Source organism: Microcaecilia unicolor, chromosome 13, assembly GCF_901765095.1.
Source record: "Microcaecilia unicolor chromosome 13, aMicUni1.1, whole genome shotgun sequence".
Classification (NCBI taxonomy): Eukaryota; Metazoa; Chordata; class Amphibia; order Gymnophiona; family Siphonopidae; genus Microcaecilia; species Microcaecilia unicolor.
In genome coordinates, this window is record NC_044043.1 from 15,272,528 (window position 1) to 15,284,801 (window position 12,274).

Sequence of the window (12,274 nt, forward strand, 5' to 3'; positions counted from 1 at the left end):
TGTTCAAATTGTATCTGTTGCGCAAGTCAGGTGTTAAACAAAGTTTCCCAAAATTTGAGGTCTCTAACTGCAATAGTTGCAGATCTAGACCCCCTTTTCTGAAAGGTTGTCAGTCCATGAACGTGCGACATTTACCAAAATGCCATTTTTGGGGTCTAATAAAATCCGAATGGCTAAAAAATTCAAATCCTGTACAGTTTTTGATGCTAATTCCGATGAAATACATTTTAACATTAAGGATGCAAAATCCAGTCAAACAAGTTGACTCAAAGTGTGCATCAAAATTGGTCGCGATTCATCGGAACATATTTGGACCAATATTCAGACCGCAACAACTTCCATGCAAACAAAGATACGGACTTGAAATTTTGAACAAGCATTATGCTTGTGCAGGACATAATACTGCCAGACTTGCAACTAACCAGCATCTATAACAGCCCTGCAGGATCTCTTCAAAGTTGGCACTGTCAGTGCAAATGGTAAATGTACCAAAGTTCAAAGCCAATTATTAGAGTCTGCCTGAATCAGCTTGTGAACAGTATCATCTGAAAGAGAAAATTGTGCTCTACAACAGAAGTATATGGCTTGGATAAAGTCTGTTATGTTATCGAGGACTTATCTCTCGCCAACTCTCTTAAGATAAGATTCAAGGTGAATTACATCAAATTAAAATTAGAGATTGATACAGTTATCAGGACTTACACATGAAATAAAAGTATATAATAAAGTTCACATCTTTCCAGGCTTAGCAAACAAATACATTTTCAAAGCTTTTCAAAATGAAAAATAACTTCTCATTGAACGTAACTCAGAAAGAAGACTACCTGCTGCAAAAAAAAAAAAAGATTGAGAGAAAGTAGCTTTAAATCGTATACCTTTTACTTGAAGGGAAAGCTAACAAAAGATAGTTACATCTCCTAGAGGCTGTCCTAAATTTTAACAGATTCATCAACTGAGATGCACTTTCAGGGCAAGTACCATCCAGAAGCACCAAAGTACTTTAAAAACAATCCGAGCCTGCACAGGTAACCACTGCAGTGCACCTAATAAAGGGGTTATATGATTCAACTGAGTTTTCTGGAATATTAGCCTAGCAACTGAATTCTGAATCATTAGAATTTTAGAAAGTTGCTTAGAAGACAAGCCCAAATATAGCGAATGCTACATACCTGTAGAAGGTATTCTCCGAGGACAGCAGGCTGATTGTTCTCACTGATGGGTGACGTCCACGGCAGCCCCTCCAATCGGAAACTTCACTAGCAAAGTCCTTTGCTAGCCCTCGCGCGCCCGCGCGCACCGCGCATGCGCGGCCGTCTTCCCGCCCGAAACCGGCTCGAGCCGGCCAGTCCAGTATGTAGCAAGACAATACACTTCAAGGGAAGACACAACTCCAAAGGGGAGGCGGGCGGGTTTGTGAGAACAATCAGCCTGCTGTCCTCGGAGAATACCTTCTACAGGTATGTAGCATTCGCTTTCTCCGAGGACAAGCAGGCTGCTTGTTCTCACTGATGGGGTATCCCTAGCCCCCAGGCTCACTCAAAACAACAACATTGGTCAATTGGGCCTCGCAACGGCGAGGACATAACTGAGATTGACCTAAAAAATTTACCAACTAACTGAGAGTGTAGCCTGGAACAGAACAAACAGGGCCCTCGGGGGGTGGAGTTGGATCCTAAAGCCCAAACAGGTTCTGAAGAACTGACTGCCCGAACCGACTGTCACGTCGGGTATCCTGCTGCAGGCAGTAATGAGATGTGAATGTGTGGACAGATGACCACGTCGCAGCTTTGCAAATTTCCTCCATGGTGGCTGACTTCAAGTGGGCTACCGACGCTGCCATGGCTCTAACATTATGAGCCGTGACATGACCCTCAAGAGCCAGCCCAGCCTGGGCGTAAGTGAAGGAAATGCAATCTGCTAGCCAATTGGATATGGTGCGTTTCCCTACAGCCACTCCCCTCTTGTTGGGATCAAAAGAAACAAACAATTGGGCGGACTGTCTGTGGGGCTGTGTCCGCTCCAGATAGAAGGCCAATGCTCTCTTGCAGTCCAATGTGTGCAGCTGACGTTCAGCAGGGCAGGAATGAGGACGGGGAAAGAATGTTGGCAAGACAATTGACTGGTTCAGATGGAACTCCGACACAACCTTTGGCAGGAACTTAGGGTGAGTGCGGAGGACTACTCTGTTGTGATGAAATTTGGTGTAAGGGGCCTGGGCTACCAGGGCCTGAAGCTCACTGACTCTACGAGCCGAGGTAACTGCCACCAAGAAAATGACCTTCCAGGTCAAGTACTTCGGATGGCAGGAATTCAGTGGCTCGAAAGGAGGTTTCATCAGCTGGGTGAGAACGACATTGAGATCCCATGACACTGTAGGAGGCTTGACAGGGGGCTTTGACAAAAGCAAACCTCTCATGAAGCGAACAACTAAAGGCTGTCCTGAGATCGGCTTACCTTCCACTTGGTAATGGTATGCACTGATTGCACTAAGGTGAACCCTTACGGAGTTGGTCTTCAGACCAGACTCAGACAAGTGGAGAAGGTATTCAAGCAGGGTCTGTGTAGGACAAGAGCGAGGATCTAGGGCCTTGCTGTCACACCAGACGGCAAACCTCCTCCAATGAAAGAAGTAACTTCTCTTAGTGGAGTGTTTCCTGGAAGCAAGCAAGATGCGGGAGACACCCTCTGGCAGACCCAAAGAGGCAAAGTCTACGCCCTCAACATCCAGGCCGTGAGAGCCAGGGACTGGAGGTTGGGATGCAGCAGAGCCCCTTCGTCCTGCGTGATGAGGGTCGGAAAACACTCCAATCTCCACGGTTCTTCGGAGGATAACTCCAGAAGAAGAGGGAACCAGATCTGACGCGGCCAAAAGGGAGCAATCAGAATCATGGTGCCTCGGTCTTGCTTGAGTTTCAACAAAGTCTTCCCCACCAGAGGAATGGGAGGATAAGCATACAGCAGACCTTCCCCCCAATCCAGGAGGAAGGCATCCGACGCCAGTCTGCCGTGGGCCTGAAGCCTGGAACAGAACTGAGGGACCTTGTGGTTCACTTGAGATGCGAAGAGATCCACCAGGGGGGTGCCCCACGCCTGGAAGATCTGTCGCACCACACGGGAATTGAGCGACCACTCGTGAGGTTGCATAATCCTGCTCAACCTGTCGGCCAGACTGTTGTTTACGCCTGCCAGATATGTGGCTTGGAGCACCATGCCTTGACGGCGAGCCCAGAGCCACATGCTGACGGCTTCCTGACACAGGGGGCGAGATCCGGTGCCCCCCTGCTTGTTGACATAGTACATGGCAACCTGATTGTCTGTCTGAATTTGGATAATTTGGTGGGACAGCCGATCTCTGAAAGCCTTCAGAGCGTTCCAGATCGCTCGCAACTCCAGAAGATTGATCTGTAGATCGCTTTCTTGGAGGGACCACCTTCCTTGGGTGTGAAGCCCATCGACATGAGCTCCCCATCCCAGGAGAGACGCATCCGTGGTCAGCACTTTTTGAGGCTGAGGAATTTGGAAGGGACGTCCCAGAGTCAAATTGGAGCAAATCGTCCACCAATACAGGGATTCGAGAAAACTCGTGGACAGGTGGATCACGTCCTCTAGACCCCCGGCGGCCTGATACCACTGGGAGGCTAGGGTCCATTGAGCAGATCTCATGTGAAGGCGGGCCATGGGAGTCACATGAACTGTGGAAGCCATGTGGCCCAGCAATCTCAACATCTGCCGAGCTGTGATCTGCTGGGACGCTCGCACCCGCGAGACGAGGGACAACAAGTTGTTGGCCCTCGCCTCTGGGAGATAGGCGCGAGCCGTCCGAGAATCCAGCAGGGCTCCGATGAATTCGAGTTTCTGCACTGGGAGAAGATGGGACTTTGGGTAATTTATCACAAACCCCAGTAGCTCCAGGAGGCGAATAGTCATCTGCATGGACTGCAGGGCTCCTGCCTCGGATGTGTTCTTCACCAGCCAATCGTCGAGATATGGGAACACGTGGACCCCCAGCCTGCGAAGCGCCGCTGCTACCACAGCTAGGCACTTTGTGAACACCCTGGGCGCAGAGGCGAGCCCAAAGGGTAGCACACAGTACTGGAAGTGGCGTGCGCCCAGCTGAAATCGCAGATACTGTCTGTGAGCTGGCAGTATCGGGATGTGTGTGTAGGCATCCTTCAAGTCCAGAGAGCATAGCCAATCGTTTTGCTGAATCATGGGGAGAAGGGTGCCCAGGGAAAGCATCCTGAACTTTTCTTTTACGAGATATTTGTTCAGGGCCCTTAGGTCTAGGATGGGACGCATCCCCCCTGTTTTCTTTTCCACAAGGAAGTACCTGGAATAGAACCCCAGCCCTTCTTGCCCGGATGGCACGGGCTCGACCGCATTGGCGCTGAGAAGGGCGGAGAGTTCCTCTGCAAGTACCTGCTTGTGCTGGAAGCTGTAGGACTGAGCTCCCGGTGGACAATTTGGAGGTTGAGAGGCCAAATTGAGGGTGTATCCTTGCCGGACTATTTGGAGAACCCACTGATCGGAGGTTATAAGAGGCCACCTTTGGTGAAAAGCTTTCAACCTCCCTCCGACAGGCAGGTCGCCCGGCACTGACACTTGGATGTCGGCTATGCTCTGCTGGAGCCAGTCAAAAGCTCGCCCCTTGCTTTTGCTGGGGAGCCGCGGGGCCTTGCTGATTCGCACGCTGCTGACGAGAGCGAGCGCGCTGGGGCTTAGCCTGGGCCGCAGGCTGTCGGGAAGGAGGATTGTACCTACGCTTGCCAGAAGTATAGGGAACAGTCTTCCTTCCCCCGAAAAATCGTCTACCTGTAGAGGTAGAAGCTGAAGGCTGCCGGCGGGCGAACTTGTCGAATGCGGTGTCCCGCTGGTGGAGAGACTCTACCACCTGCTCGACTTTTTCGCCAAAAATGTTATCCGCACGGCAAGGCAAGTCCGTAATCCGCTGCTGGACTCTATTCTCCAGGTCGGCGGCACGCAGCCATGAGAGCCTGCGCATCACCACACCTTGAGCAGCGGCCCTGGACGCAACATCAAAAGTGTCATAAACTCCTCTGGCCAGGAATTTTCTGCACGCCTTCAGCTGCCTGACCACCTCCTGAAAAGGCTTGGCTTGCTCAGGGGGAAGAGCATCAACCAAGCCCGCCAACTGCCGCACATTATTCCGCATGTGTATGCTCGTGTAGAGCTGGTAAGACTGGATCTTGGACACGAGCATAGAGGAATGGTAGGCCTTCCTCCCAAAGGAGTCTAAGGTTCTAGCGTCCTTGCCCGGGGGCGCCGAAGCATGTTCCCTAGAACTCTTAGCCTTCTTTAGGGCCAAATCCACAACTCCAGAGTCATGAGGCAACTGAGTGCGCATCAGCTCTGGGTCCCCATGGATCCGGTACTGGGACTCGATCTTCTTGGGAATGTGGGGGTTAGTTAATGGTTTGGTCCAGTTCGCAAGCAATGTCTTCTTCAGGACATGGTGCAAGGGAACAGTGGACGCTTCCTTAGGTGGAGAAGGATAGTCCAGGAGCTCAAACATTTCAGCCCTGGGCTCGTCCTCCACAACCACCGGGAAGGGGATGGCCGTAGACATCTCCCGGACAAAGGAGGCAAAAGACAGACTCTCGGGAGGAGAAAGCTGTCTCTCAGGAGAGGGAGTGGGATCAGACGGAAGACCCCCAGACTCCTCGTCAGAGAAATATCTGGGATCTTCCTCTTCCTCCCACGAGGCCTCACCCTCGGTGTCAGACACAAGTTCACGGACCTGTGTCTGCAACCTCGCCCTGCTCGACTCCGTGGAACCCCGTCCACGATGGGGGCGTCGAGAGGTAGACTCCCTCGCCCGCGTCGGCGAAGCTCCCTCCGCCGACGTAGTCGGGGAGCCTTCCTGGGAGGTGGCCGCGGTCGGTACCGCACGCGGTACCGACGTCGGGGACCTCAACCTGGGCGATGGGCCAGCCGGCGCCACGCTCGACGGTACCGGTGGCGCAAGCACCGCCGGTACCGGAGGGGTAGGGCGCAACAGCTCTCCCAGAATCTCTGGGAGAACGGCCCGGAGGCTCTCGTTTAGAGCGGCTGCAGAGAAAGGCTGAGAGGTCGATGCAGGCGTCGACGTCAGTACCTGTTCCGGGCGTGGAGGCTGTTCCGGGCTGTCCAGAGCGGAGCGCATCGACACCTCCTGAACAGAGGGTGAGCGGTCCTCTCGGTGCCGATGCCTGCTGGGTGCCGAATCCCTCGGCGACCCAGAGCTCTCGGTGCCGACACGGGGAGGAGACCGGTGTCGATGCTTCTTCGATTTCTTCCGAAGCATGTCACCGGAGCTCCCCGGCACCGACGAGGAGGACGTCGAATCCACCCGTCGCTTCCTCGGGGCCGAGACTGAAGAAGGTCGATCTCGGGGGGGCTGTACCGCAGGAGCCCTCAGGGTAGGCGGAGACCCACCCGAGGGCTCACCGCCACCAGCAGGGGAATGGACAGCCCTCACCTGCACTCCACCCGATGCACCACCGTCCGACGACATCAGCAGACGAGGTCCTGGTACCACCGACGTCGATGCAGCTATCCGATGTCTCGGCGCCGATGCAGAGGCCCGATGCCTCGATGCACTCGATGCAGGGGCGGCCGAGGAAGATGGTCTGGACGCTGACGACGTCGATGCACTCGAAGATCCCGGTGCCGATGCCGACGAAGAGCCCGAGAACAACACGTTCCACTGGGCTAGTCTCGCTACCTGAGTCCGCCTTTGAAGCAGGGAACACAGACTGCAGTTCTGAGGGCGGTGCTCGGCCCCCAGACACTGAAGACACGACGAGTGTCGATCAGTGAGCGAGATAACCCGGGCGCACTGGGTGCACTTCTTGAAGCCGCTGGAAGGCTTCGATGTCATGGGCGGAAAAATCACGCCGGCGAAATCAAAAGCCGAAATGGCGAAATTTGAAGCACCAAATTTAGAGGGAGAAAAAATCTCGACCGAGGCCGAAAAAAGGCCTACCCCGACGACGAAAGAAAACTTACCGGGGCAAAAAAGCTGGAAGTACGGGGAGGATTTACACGAAACCCGGCGGGGGGTTTCCGGAGCACTTCCCGACTAGGACAAAGCTTTCCCGAAGGAAAAAAACACGTTCAAACAAATTGGACGCGCGAGGTCGACTTTCCGGGGCTCGACACGGCGAAAACACGACCGTACCGAGTGCGGACAAAAGAAGACTGGCCGGCTCGAGCCGGTTTCGGGCGGGAAGACGGCCGCGCATGCGCGGTGCGCGCGGGCGCGCGAGGGCTAGCAAAGGACTTTGCTAGTGAAGTTTCCGATTGGAGGGGCTGCCGTGGACGTCACCCATCAGTGAGAACAAGCAGCCTGCTTGTCCTCGGAGAAAACGAGTTTCCATAGTTCAATAATGATAAGATTGTTAACTGCACAATAATCCTAAAATGATCACGTAAGAAATAGGATCTCAACAAACGTAATTGTTTCAATTTAAAATAGGCTCTTCTAATTAAGCCATTAATCTGTGGTTCCATATTTAGTGAAGAGTCCAGGACCACTCCCAAGGCTTTAGAGGTTCTCTCCACGCTAAATTGAGACCCATCATCACTCAAGATCATCTGGGGAATTTTAGATAAATCCAATGAGAACCAAAGTATTCTAATCTTATCAGTATTTAAAGATATTTGACCTTAACAGACCAATCTTTAATCCTGTTTATACAACTATTAATCTTAGAAGAATTTAAATTTACACCTTGGCCAACAGGAATCAAAAAGAAACTGTCATCTGCATAAGACAGCATGAGCTCACCAGGATTCAACAGAATTCGACCAAGAGAGCTCAAATACAAGTTATACAGGAGTGGTGAGATGGGATAGCCTTGACGAACACCACAAGGCGATTCCCATGAAGAATATCTGCTGTCCCTCAAAAAAGATTCAAACCAATTGAATACTAAGCCACTAAAACTACATTCAGACAACATACTTAATATCTGATTAACAGTATCAAAGGCGGCAGATATGTCAAATTATATCAATATCATCTCTCTACCACTGCACAGAATTTGTCTAACCTCAGATGTTAAAAGACAGCAATAGGATCTCCATACTGTGAAAAGATCAGAAACCATGCTGAGAACTATACAGATCATCATACTTTTCTATTTAGTTTGCTAACTGAGAACTTGCAATAAACTCAATCAACTTAGCAAAAAAAGGAATGTTTGCAATAGGTCTAAAGTCTTTATAGTATGTGTAAGTTTTTAATTAGGTCAGCTACTTCCTCAACTTCATCACCGAACAAGTTGTCTCCATGACAAGGGACTCCATGACAAGGGACATCTGCTAGATGCTCCTGGACAGCAGATTCGAGATATGAGACACTGAGCCAGAAGAGATGTCACATTGTCACTGCCAAGACAGAAATGCAGAAGGAAACAAAGGCATCAACAAGCCGGCTTGCCTTGCCACATATTTATGACAGTCAAGAAGCTTTCTGTGAAGCTTATGGAATTCTTCAGTCTTTTCAGGAGGAAGGAATTCTGCAAAGACGAGTACTCTATATGAGAGATAAACTGTGGAATAGAGCTGATAATTAGAACTGCACGCTAACCGTGATTAACACATTAAATATTAATCGAGATTAATAATTGCTGCCTGCATAATCCGGCATCATTCCCTCCCCTCTACCTTTTCAAATGCAAGGAAGTCTTCATCCCTGCAGAGCAAGGCCTATTCAAAGGCTGCCTGCGGCCTGACCTGGGTCTTTCTCCTGACCTATCCCCGCCCCCTTCTGACACAACTTCCTGTTTTCAAAAGGGCGGGATGAGTGAGGGAAAGGCCCGGAGCAGGCCACCAGCAGCCTTTGAGTAGGGCTACTGCTGGCACTGCAGGGCTAGACTTTCTCGGATTTGAAAAGGTACACCTGGGGGGGGGGGGGGAGAGACACCTGAGAGAGCTGCCAGACTGTGTGGGGGGGAGGGGAGGAGAGATGCCGGACCATGGGGGGAGGAAAGGGGGGGAATTGAGAGATCCACGGGCAGGGAGAGATGCTGGAGGAAGGGCAGTGGAGGGAGAAGATAGAGGAGAGAGATAATGGACCTGAGGTGGAGGGAGTGAAGACAAAGAGAGAGAGGTGTTGGACTCGGGAGGGGGGTTGGGAGAGAGGGAAGAGACAGAGATAATGGGCCTGGGGGTAGAGGGGAGAAAGAATTGGGAGGGAAGAGAAGGGAGAGCAGAGATGCTGGACTGTGAGGGGAGGAAAGGTGGAAATTGAGACAACTACAAGCAGGGTAAAAGGGAGGGAGAGGTGCTGGACTGTGCAGGGGAGAAGGGGAAAATAGGGAGAGAAGGATGGAAGGAGGGCAGTGGAGGGAGAAGAGAGAGGAAAAGAGATAATGGACCTGGAGTGGAGAGAGGGAAGAAAAAGAGAGAAGTGCTGGACTGAGGGGGGGGGGGGGGAGAGAAAGATAGAGAGAAGGCAGTGGACCTGGGGTGGAGGGAACGATGAAAAAGAGAGGTGTTGGGACTTAGGGAGAGTTTGGAGAGAGAGGGAAGAGAGAGAGATAATGGGCCTGGGGGTAGAAAGGCAGAGAGTTGGACTTGGAGGCAGGAGAAAGCAGATACTGGACTTTTAATTAGTGGCATAGCCACAGGGTGAAGGGGGGCCTTGAAGACCTGGGCCCCCCACTTTGGGCTCAGGCCCCCTCAAATCTGCAAAACCTGTTCAATGGCTGGTGGGGTAGCTGAAGAAATCCGCTGCCTGAGTAGCCCCCTTCCTCCTCATACTACCTCAGGAACGAGGAAGTCAGCGGCATACCTCCAGCAACTGACACTTGCGCTCCCCTAGTTCGTGCATTAACTGAGCATGCTCGGGGAGTGGCGGCATCAGCAGCTGGAGCCACTCCACTGATTTCCTTGCTCCTGAAGCGGTACAAGGAGGAAGGGGGCCACTTTGGAAGTGAATTGCTTCAACTGGTGGTGCACCAGCAAAAGGTATAATACCTAATGCGGGGGTGAGAAAAAAAAAACATGTGCCCCCCCCCCCCCTGGGCCCCAATGGACTGCTTTTTATTATTTTATTTATTTTTGTTACATTTGTACCCTGCGCTTTCCCACTCATGGCAGGCTCAATGCGGCAGGCAATGGAGGGTTAAGTGACTTGCCTAGAGTCACAAGGAGCTGCCTGTGCTGGGAATCGAACTCAGTTCCTCAGTTCCCCAGGACCAAAGTCCACCACCCTAACCACTAGGCCACTCTTCCACTCCGGCTGGCTATGCCCCGTGATTAATCACAAAGATTTTTATCAAAATGCAGCCCTACTGATAATCTAATATACGACTGGTTAGCATTGAAACTTGAAGTTTTTCTGCCAAAAGAGTCTAATGTTCTAGCTTCTCTTCCTGGAGGAGCAGAAGCACGAGATCTTACACTGCAAATACATTTCAAAGCAGATTCCACAACTAGGGAATGATGGGGCAATTGTGATTTTTCACACCCACTGGATTTCTGTATCCTATACATGGTATCAATTTTCATTGTGGATATCTGAACTGTCAGTGGAGTTTCCCAGTTTTTTAATAAGAGTATTCTTCACAATTGTATGACGTGGAACAGTGATTCCTTCTTCTAATTTGAAAGGTATGGCTTGCATGTTAATGTCAAACTGAAGTCCTTTTCACTGCATCTATGTATCAGACTAACTTATCTACCTGCTAACCCGCTCTGTAATCTGCTATGAAACATGTCTTCCCAATGCAATCTTGTTGAATTCTTTTTACTCTGTAATCCGTTCCGAACCTCTCCATGTGTGAGCAGAATATAAGCCCCTGGTAAACTAAAGTAAAGCCATACCCCAGACAAACCAGGAAAAGAGATGCTTTCTGGAGGAGACCTGTCTTTCAGGTGGTGGTGAAGGATCAGATGGAATGCCATAAGACACTTCATCTGAGAGGTTCGGTGGGTCCTGATCCGTCTCCCAGGAGAGGTCCGATTCAGACTCTTCAAAGGACTGCGCATGAGAAGCACGTGGAAGAGAGTTTTGACTAGAGGGTCAGCTGTGTATTGAGGTGCATCGAGACAGATGAATCTCCGAAGATGGAGAAAGTTCCTCTGCCGACATTGACACATGCATCAGTCAGGTTCATGCTGTGCTGCCCAAGCCGGTGTAAAGGACCTCTCCTGTGACTGTCTCTCTGATGAATCAACAGGCAGCACTGAGGATGGCACAACTACCCTGTAAGCCTGTATAGACTGCAAATGCAGTAGCCCTGAAAGCTTTTCCTTGAGCATAGCCCAGGTTTCTTTATGAAGAGTAGGCATCCTAGAGTACTGATAGAACTGAAAAATGAGCTTGCGGAGATACTGCTAGTGATATGCAACTTATCCTTAAAACCGAGCGTGGTACCGGAAGATTGGAGGGTGGCCAATGTAATGCCGATTTTTAAAAAAAGGCTCCAGGGGAGATCCGGGAAATTATAGACCGGTGAGTCTGACGTCAGTGCCGGGGAAAATGGTAGAGGCTATTATTAAAACAAAATTACAGAGCACATCCGAGGACATGGATTACTGAGGACCAAGTCAGCACGGCTTTTGTGTGGGGAAATCCTGCCTGACCAATTTACTTCAATTCTTTGAAGGAGTAAACAAACATGTGGACAAAGGGAACCGGTTGATACTGTGTATCTGGATTTCAAAAGGCATTTGACAAGGTACCTCATGAAAGGCTACAGAGGAAATTGGAGGGTCATGGGATAGGAGGAAATGTCCTATTGTGGATTAAAAACTGGTTGAAGGATAGGAAACAGAGAGTGGGGTTAAATGGTCAGTATTCACAATGGAGATGGGTAGTTAGTGGGGTTCCTCAGGGGTCTGTGCTAGGACCGCTGCTTTTTTATATATTTATAAATGATTTAGAGATGGGAGTAACTAGCGAGGTAATTAAATTTGCTGATGACACAAAGTTATTCAAAGTTGTTAAATCGCGACAGGATTGTGAAAAATTACAAGAGGACTTTACGAGACTGGGAGACTGGGCGGCTAAATGGCAGATGACGTTTAATGTGAGCAAGTGCAAGGTGATGCATGTGGGAAAAAAGAACCCGAATTATAGCTACGTCATGCAAGGTTCCACGTTAGGAGTTACGGACCAAGAAAGGGATCTGGGTGTCGTTGTCGATAATACGCTGAAACCTTCTGCTCAGTGTGCTGCTGCGACTAGGAAAGCGAATAGAATGTTGGGTATTATTAGGAAAGGTATGGAAAACAGGTGTGAGGATTTTATAATGCCGTTGTA

The 12,274-nt window shown here is 50.4% G+C and overlaps 1 protein-coding gene across 1 annotated transcript in view; it reads right to left on the minus strand.

Moving 5' to 3' along the window:
- Positions 1 to 12,274, minus strand: part of TBL2 (transducin beta like 2) — a 77,651-nt gene that overhangs the window by 51,044 nt on the left and 14,333 nt on the right. The window lies entirely within an intron of this gene.